At 43.8% G+C, this 9,704-nt stretch overlaps 1 protein-coding gene across 1 annotated transcript in view; it reads right to left on the bottom strand.

The window, feature by feature from the left end:
* fars2 (phenylalanyl-tRNA synthetase 2, mitochondrial) overlaps window positions 1-8,691 on the bottom strand; it is a 422,848-nt gene extending 414,157 nt beyond the window's left edge. The window contains exon 1 of the mRNA XM_083652493.1: window positions 8,557-8,691. The gene's annotated coding sequence lies outside the window, so the exon portion shown is untranslated. The remainder of the gene's footprint in view (window positions 1-8,556) is intronic.
* Between the last annotated feature and the right edge of the window lie 1,013 nt (window positions 8,692-9,704).

The following is a 9,704-nucleotide window of genomic DNA, read 5'->3' as shown; positions in this document are numbered from 1 at the left end:
TGAAAAGCTTGAGAACCTGCTGGATCTCATTACACAAGGCCATTTTAGCACCCAGGTGAAAGAATTGTTTAGGCAAAACTACCACCCCCCTTTTTATGTTTTTGCATAAATCTCACAATATACAGTAGACATTGATGGTGTTACTTTTTAGATATTACAATACATGTGGCAGTGATAGCAATGCTTTTGGACTTTTAAAGCAGTGTATATGGTGTGGCAGAGGAATATCTTGAGTTCTGGCTGGTTTTTGGGCTGGTTTTATTGGCCTTTGGGCAAGTTTTGGGCTAGTATTGTCAGAGAACTGGCAACCCTGGATTAAAGTTTCATCTATCTTAACCTTATCCTACTAGCAGAATAGCCGCGCAGTGTATCGAGTGTAAATGTTGCGTCCCTGTGTGCCGGGTGGAGCCTGTGCAGCCATTGCGCAGCATCGCATGTTCTGCCATTTATCTGTGCAAATTTGGCCATTAATCACCCCTAATTACCTCATTCAAAAATACGGCTCCGTTACACTTCCTGAAAGATTCAGCGCGATGCGCGTAAAATGGCATAACTGTGAACACAATTTGTGCTCACACATACACAAAGAGACATTCTTATTATAGGACGTTCCCATTTCTGATATCTTTGCTGCATTTAAAACTTCCTCCAATGTGAAGTAACTGGTATCTTGTAAAACTATAGACCTTATTCGATAAACCCCGGACCGGCGCCATATTGTTGACAAACCACAGCCATAACACGATTTCAGACGGCAGCCCGTCTTTATTGTCACACGAACACACTACAACACATGCATGCGGCCACTACACACACTCATGCTGACGGTGGCCAGTGAAATATGTCCTCTGCATTTGACCCATCCAGGCTTGTCCTTTCCTCCAGGGGGCAGGCCAGGAGCAGTGGTCGCTATTTCTTTCCAGCGCCCGGGGACCTTCATTGGACCATCATTGGACCAACTTCAGATGTTGTCGTCACTGGTCGGATGACGATCTTCTGCATGTTTTTAGTGGGGGGTTATGTACGGAGGAACCCCCCTGGGGGGTACGGGGAGAACATGCAAACTCCACACAGAAAGGCCCTTTCGACGAGATAGCCCACCTGGGCAGTAGGCACTGAAGATATGGGGGGTCACAACTCCAACGCCTACAGCGTCCCAGTTGGGAATCGAACCCAGGACCTTCGAGCTGTGAGGCGACAGCGCTTACCACTGCACCACCGTACCCCCTAACGTAGTCCGAGCCGAGTGTATAGCAACAGTTATGGCTTCGTCAAAGAGAAGTGATGAAAAAAGTTTGGTCGGAGGTGTGGAACCCTATAAAAAACTGACTTAGAGTAAATATAAATCATTATATTGCCAGGTATAACGTACCGGACATTGTGAATACAGTATAGGCTACACGTCTCAGGAGCTGAAGGCTTTCAAATCCCTTGAGTCCTATAACTATTTCATCTGTGACAATTGATCTGACATTTTTACTTTTGTGCCACCAACGACATCATCATCATCATCAAACATTGTCGTGACAGCAAAGGTAAATAACCTTAACATTAAATGTTTGTTTGATATGATCTGACGCTTGCTTGCATGAGCCCAATGTTTGCCACTAACGTTAGCCTCTAGTCTCTTTCCCTTCGTGGGAACAGTAGCTAGTAGCTAACACCCGGGCTTTTATTGCTGCTGTTACTACTACAGCCGTGTATTATTACACGGCACATTATCGGTGTTGTGAAATAGCTCCTGACGCAGTAAAAACGGCATTAAATAGGCTAGTAAGTAACGTTGGCTAGCGTCCTAAACTATGACAGCTGTCAGTCACTTTTAAACAGCGCGCTGCGGAATGTCAACAAAATGGCGGCAGTGGGCGTGCCCGTAGTTACGTCAGTCGAATAAGGTCTATAGACTTCCCCAAGAGGGTCATCAGCTATGTCAATAATGCTGTTAGCTTAGCCCGCTAGCTTAGCTCGCTAGTTCATGCTATGCTAAGTCACAACGAGGCCAATGCAGGCGGCATTCCCTCGGCTAACGCGGTTAGAGCTTGACGCCAGGGGTCCGACCTCATTTACAACCCCACTAGGAACACAGAGGAACGGTGATTAAGGTTCCACTGAAGACAATCGTCCTCCTGGGAAATGTAGTTCAGTGAGTCAGGAGGCCTGGAGGACAGCGAATTAATCTGAATGACAGAGCTTTCATCAGTCTGGGGAGAATAGGAGACAGGATAAAAACAGGAGTCTCTCCTTTTATTATTTCAGAGAGAGAGAGAGAGAGAGAGAGAGAGAAGAGAGAATGCATGCCTCTGCCCCACTGTTGGTCTTTATTCTCAGGTTGAATTTCAGGAGAAAGATGAGGTTTGGACCAAAAAATTAAATAAAAACTCAACTGCTGTTTGAGTGTGACCATGTCTGTGTCTGTGTCTGTGTCTGTGTGTGTGTGTGTGTGTGTGTGTGTGTGTGTGTGTGTGTGTGTGTGTGTGTGTGTGTCTTCACAAAGCAGATGATATAGCGAGCTAGCAGGATAAATGGTTATTTGGAGGGGATAGATGTTAAGTGCAGCGCTCCTCAAAACTTTGTCCAGCCTCTGTCCCCCAGCTTTCTACCCTTTCCCTCTACTGTACCTGCCTGCATGTATCTCCTATCGCTCTGTCCAGCCTCTGTCCCCCAGCTGTCTACTGTACCCTTTCCTACTACTCTATGACCAGGGATGTGATCTAAAATAGTTAATAAAGTCATTTTTCATTTCAGCTCGACTTTCAAGGAGAATTCTGTTTTTTTATAACCTGGACCTTATTTCCAGCTGGATTTATGTTTTACAAGTCAGGGCTCGACGTTAACTTTTAAAAGTGGTTGCCGGAGTGGCAACCTGGCAGGAGCTTTTGGTTGCCCGAATAAAAATATGGTTGCCATTTTTAGTGGCCTTATATTTTGAGTAATTAAGATACTATGCAGTCATAAACCGGCTTAATAATAACGATGTGACAGAAAAGTATAATAGTCTATTGATAGTATTCTGTTACATCACCACACGGCCATCTTGGTAGGAAAATAGCAGGTGATTGTAATCAATTAACAGGTGATTACAATCAAGTGACACAACCAGCCAATGAGCTGTGTGTATTGTAGCGCCATATTGGGAGGAAAAATGCTTGTGACGTCATTGGAATACTATGAACAGTAGTATAATAGGCCTATTCAGTGCACGCACCGGGTGTAGTAGTAGTAATAATGATAATAATAAATTTGTGTAATTTCGTTTTCTAAACAAATCTTAGTTATTTTTTGTTTTTATAATGCATTTGCACAGAAAGGATTTGTTTAACTAATATTTGTGAACTTTCATTTTCATATATTTTTTAACAGTTATTGTTCATATTGTGCTTAATTTATTAATTAAAAGCGTTAGTAGCCTATGCCTCTCATTCATGTTCATTCAGGGATACTATGATGACAGTGGTTTGGGGCCCCCACTCTAAGATTTTGCATGGGGCCCCAAAAGGCCCAGAAGCGGCCTTGGCCCGCCCGCTCTGTCCCCGCCGCAATCCCTCTCTCTCTCTCACCCCGTATCGTATGTGACAGGCAAGGGAACTAGTAGAGGAATATATTTGCCCCCACCTCTTTTCTCAAATGAATTAATAACATTAGAGCAGACGTAGGCCTACCTCTTGCATGCCTGATCTGATCCGTTCTTTACTTGATCGCTCCAGCAGACGAGGCAGGGATGTAAAGCGTTCCTCATTAGATGAGGTCTTTACTGAAACTATGCCAGACGAGGTGAGGGTGTGACTAGGGTGTAAAGGGTTCCTCATTTCTCAGCACATAATATGCGCTGTTAAAAAGTGTTTTAAGGATCTCCTAGTTGGCGGCATTCTGTACATTCTTTGCAGTTGCGGAGCACGCTGTTTGTTCCTTCTGAAATAGTCCATAGTTTACGAGTAGGTCTGTTTCCCCTGACACGGTTGTCCTCTTTTTCTCAAATGCCATGGTTTTTTCGTGCAGGCGGTTCATCTCGTTATTTGTCAATCGAATCATCTTTCTTGCTCGTTCATTTGTGATGTTGACACCACACCAGGTTAACGTTAGTTGGGACTTTCACACAGCCAGACATCTGTTTGGCCATATCAAACGTGCTTGCAGCTGAGCCGGTGTGCGCGCAGCGTCTGACCTGAGTAAACACACCGCACGTGTCTACTGGGTTCCGTCTGGTAATTAGCAACATCGTTCCGATTGGAAACAGCAATAAAATGTCAGCGTGTCACTCACAAGTATTAAAAAATATTTGGTGCATATTTTGCTGTTTTCTGCTGTGCTTATTTTTTACATGATAAAACGTGGTTGCCACTATGGCAACCAAAGGCCAAGAAATGGTTGCCATTAATTTTTTTTGGTTGCCCGTTAATGTCGAGCCCTGCAAGTCACCCTGAACAGAATTTTCGGAAAATAAAGCATTATAGAGCTGAAACGGCCAGCGCAACATCCTGGAACAGAGGCTGTAGGGGTAAATATCTTATTTTCTGTTCATATCCTTATTATATGAACAGAACACTGTGTTTACTTTGCTGCAGCCAGTGTGTTCACCCTGTCTCTGTCTGCTGCCCGTCACATTGGCAGAGATAGAAGCTCCCATTGCCCCCGCTCCTCAGTTTGTAATCCATACAGTAATGTTGGTCTGACTAAAATGCATCATCCATATTCTCGAAATCAGATAAATATCAATTAAGGGTGGGGGGAAAAATCGATACACCATAGTATCGTGATATTTTGCCTGACGATATTGTATCGATATTTGGACGCCAATTATCGATATACATTTTTTTTAATTTTTTTTGCAGGCCATGCCATGCCAGGCCACCGGGCATCTGCCCGAAGCGCCCGATGTTGCAGTCCGCACCTGCAGTGGCGTATTGAGTCCAGAGAAGCTTAATAATGTAGCCTACATTTTGGGCAAAAACAAAACAAAACAAAAAAACACTGCATGTTTTACTTCCGGTGAGGTCAAGGAAAAGGTAGGAAAAGGAGTTAGACAATATATCGAAATATTGCAATACTCAATATATCGCAATACTAGCAATAATCATCAATCTTCTCCCACCTTAACCAGAGCATTTCAAGCCAATATGAAAACAGTAAATAAAATCAGGAGTCCAGGAAAGTTTGAAAATGTATTGCAGCCAAACATATCTTGGTAATAAATATCAGAGTTACAAAGAGACTCATAACAGCAATACAGAAATTCATAGTTGCAGGCTTCATGAGGACAGTAAAGATTGAACAGTTGTTATCGATCTTTCTAGCGAGGAGAGCAAAGAGAGAGGGGAGGGCTGACTTGGAGTACAAAGAGGCACACAACATGTTTTGTCTAAGCAGAGACTGCAGCCGAGCAAGATCAGAGAGCGTCAACCACGTGTGACATGACCCTGTTACTCTGGGCAGAGGGTGAAATCTGTTACTATCGTATTGTGACTTACCGTAAGTATCGTGCTAATATCGTATTGTGGGGCATCTGATGATTCCCACCCCTACCAGACAGCAGGGTGGGAGAGGTAAATAAAGCGTCTCACATTTATTCCACGATCATATAATAAGGATATGAGCCGCTGTGTGGCAAAAGAATAAGCTATTTACGACATGCACGCTTAGCAGGTGCCCCTATGGCAGGGCTATTCAACTAAATTGTTCAGGGGGCCACATTGTCAGAAACCTAAGGGGCCGGGGGCCGGACCGTTCCCCAAGCCATTATATGTACACTTGACACAACCCGCCACCACATTTTCGCAGCCGTGCTGGAACTATTATTAGATAGGGGGTGCTGTAAGGAATGGAACCTCGTCGAAGAAAATTAGATGTTTTTTTGACTTTTATCCATATTTAGAAGAATATTTCATTTTAAATTAACATTAGGATTATACTGTTGTGATGTCATTATTCAGTATCTTCTCCTTTTCTCACTCACTTTCATGTAACCACCTGCTCTCCCTTTAGTCGTTTTACACTACAACAGACAGCAACACAGGCATAAACACTGAACTTATTATTATTATTATGGAAAACCAGATTATGATGAAAATCAAACACTGTAATGTAACAAACAAGGAAAAATAAAATAAAAAAACTTCTCCCGGGCCAGTCATAGATCTTTGTCCCCCACCCAAAAAAAATAAAAAATAAAATTAATATCAAACTCTGGCGGGCCGGATCAAAATTCAAACGGGCCGGATACGGCCCGCGGGCTGCCAGTTGAATAGGCCTGCCCTATGGCCTCTGTTCTAGGCTGTGGCGCGGGCCGTTCCAGCTCTATAATATTTTATTTTCAGACATGTCTGTTCGGGGTGAGTTGTAAAACATAAATCCAATTGGAAATAAGGTCCAGGTTGTAAAAAAAACTGAATTCTCCTTTAAGTGAAAAATGGGAGTTCAACCTTGGGGAAAAAAGTAGACCACGGTGGTGAGGATGAGATTGACAGGCGACGTCTCCCTGGTTGTAATCTATGGCAGGCGCTAATTAAGAGGCGATGGTGGAGGGAGATGATTGGATGTGGACGCTCCCCTGTTATTAACGAGAGCTAATGAAGGCCGCTGCTGTGATCTCCTCTGCTCCATCACTGCAGAACCGCTCAGAGGAGGAGACGGGCTCGCTTCATTTACAGAGAGGCTCACATCCGCTAATCAGGTTTCTCTGCCTCTTCCTCTCGTTAGGGGAGCGGGGACACCTTGTGGTGAGGTCGACCGCTCAGCTCACAGGCTTGATCCCCAGAAAAACAAAGTGTGACCGTCATCTGAGGCTAAACTCCAGTCAGATTGGATAAAGCCGAATTCATGGTGGGGCATCAAAGGCCTCGCACTAGGTGCCGTAGGGCTACACCCTGGCCAGCGTGCAGCTGCCCGAAAATGTGACTCGACGCAGCTGAAGTGAAAAGGGCAAGTATAATATAATATTATACTTGCCCTTTTTATCATGCTGGAAAAAGGGGCGGCAAATCAAGAGGAGAAGCAGGGTAGGAAAATAACGCGTTGGACCTCCTCCAAGATTTATATCGCCATGGCGTGCAGAGCCGAGCTGACCCTGCAGCTTGCATACACAGCTCGGCCGCTGCACGGCCTCGCCCTGGCTGCTCCTTGATGGCATACTTCAGGGATGCTGGATCACCTGTCCTGGAGCTGGCAACATACAGCTGTTCATGGCTGAAAACAGGGGTCTGAAGCCAGACTCTCACTTCTTTCAGTAACTGGGTTTCCATCCAAATGTATCGCATAATTCAAGCGAATTTTGTGAAAATCCGCAAAATAAAATGCGAATTTATGCATGTTTCCATTCAGTTTTGTTTAGCGAGTTTTGGGAGTCGGCAGGTTGAGCAGTCGGCAGGTTGAGCAGTCGGTGGCGCTTCTCGTCAGGAGGAGGCGTAACGTGCCTGTAGATCTCTATCAGCGGAGACCTGCTTTGATTGAGTCATCACCCGGTGACGGTGATGATCACCGTCCTCATCGTCGTAAAGTCGCCTTCAAAGCATGATGTTAGATTATAACGAACTAGTTGTGTGGCTTAGCCTTCCCAAATGTTGAGGGTCGTTTTTTAGAATTTAATTGGGAACGTTACATTCAATTTCATTCAGACTGCCTGGCGCTAATCGCCACCATTTCCCCCTGGAGTAGCATAAAGCGGAAGTGAAGTCACATCTGGTACGTCATCGTTAATTCGCAAAATCTGTTTCCATTGCAAAAGTTTGCATCTTCCTACTGTCGATACGCTGATAAATCCACCCCCTCCAAGCGTAAAAACATTTATGCGATATTTCGACCTTTATTCGAATTTCTGGTGTTTCCATTCAAGTTTATATTCGCATTTTGGGTAAATGCGAATATCCAGAGGTGGATGGAAACCCAGTTAGTGTCTGCCCCTGGGACTTGATTTTGCTCTTATGACATCACTGATGACATCATCAGTGGGACTCTTATGACATCACTGATGATGTCACAACTGCATTTATGACATCACTGATGACATCACAACCTCTTATGACATCACAATGCCTCTGACATCACTGATGATGTCACAATTTATGACATCGCTGATGACATCATCACTGGGACTTTGTGTGTGTGTGTGTGTGATTTCACAATGCCTCTGACATCACTGATGATGTCACAATTTATGACATCACTGATAATAAATATAATAGATAGATATATAGATAGATAGATAGATAGATAGATCGATAGATAGATAGATATAGATGTAGCGCATGAGAGGGAGGTTAGTACCATAATTAAACTAAAATATTAAACTAATAAAAATACTGCTATTGGAATTTGCACATACACACACCCACACGCACACACACACACACATCTTGCTGTGTTTCCATCAGATAAAAGAAATCCGACAGAGAAAAACAGCAGAACAGCGATCAATACAATGTTCAACACAGCGAAACAACACAACACACACACACACACACAGCATCCTGCATTACACACAATACATTACAGCAAAACACACTCAGTGCTTGAGCTACACACACACACACACACACACACACACACACACAGATCCCCACCTACCTAAGACTCTGGAACGAATGTTGCGGAAGACAAGTCCTGTTGATCTGGAGAGGAGTGGGAATATGAGAAGGATGGATGGATGGATGGATGAGGGGTAGCAGGGCTTAGTTGGGGTCACGGGCTGATGAGCAGGGGGGTCAGGGGCTGATGAGCAGGGGGGTCAGGGGCTGATGAGTGGGGGGTCAATGGCTTCCACAGCTCTGAGCACAGGCCTGATCCAGCAGGCAGGAGGAGATGGAGACAGAGAGAAACACAGAAATCACTCAGCAGTTCACAACAAGGATTGAACGTGAGAATCAACCAACAGATATATCAGTCAACTCAAACAGCAGGTACAAATGTTGCTACTGTAACTTCACAAAGAAAGGAGAGGATTATAGCTCCAGTTGGTTTTCTTTAGTCTGAACTAGGGCTGGGCAATATATCAATATTATATCAATAATATGGTGATATGAGACTAGATATCGTCTCTTACATTTTGGATATGGTAATATTGTGATATGCCGAGTGGTGTCTTTTCCTGCTTTTAAAGGCTGCATTACAGTAAAGCAGTGTCAAACATACGTCCCGGTGGGGCAGAACAGAACAGGCCCGTGAAAGGATCCAATCCGGCCCACAGGATGACTTTGCAAAGTGTGAAAATGGCACTGAGAACTCCCATTTTCGGGATTTGACACCTAATATTGATGAAGACTAAGAGGTACCAGGTTTCAAGAGCAACTTACAATATTAAGTAGCCTATTCATGTTTTCTATAATCATCACTAAATGGTCAACTATTTTATTACCCTTATTGCCTTGAATATTGAGAGGAATTGCATAGTTCCCCTCAATTGTGATGCACAGTACAGACAGTAAATTTTATATGATAGGCCTATGGTAGCTGAGATAACCTTGTGTGAAAACATGTTCTTAAAATGTACCTGTAGGCCTAATCTTTACACTACATAGGTTATTACACATTAGGGCTGTTCGATAAATCGATTTTGAATCGTAATCGAATCAATTAGTTAGGACGATGTTAAAAACACGAAAATCGTAAAATCGATTTATACTTCAACTAGGGTAATTACGTTACAGCGGGGCGGCTCTCTCTCATGTACGCATGCTGCTACTTGTCCATTCTCCCCGCTGTAAAGTCTCTCTAGA

The sequence above is a fragment of the Poromitra crassiceps genome, assembly GCF_964638095.1.
Source record: "Poromitra crassiceps genome assembly, chromosome: 2".
Taxonomy (NCBI): Eukaryota; Metazoa; Chordata; class Actinopteri; order Beryciformes; family Melamphaidae; genus Poromitra; species Poromitra crassiceps.
Note: the sequence above shows the minus strand (reverse complement) of the source record. Positions and strands in the feature narration are given on the sequence as shown.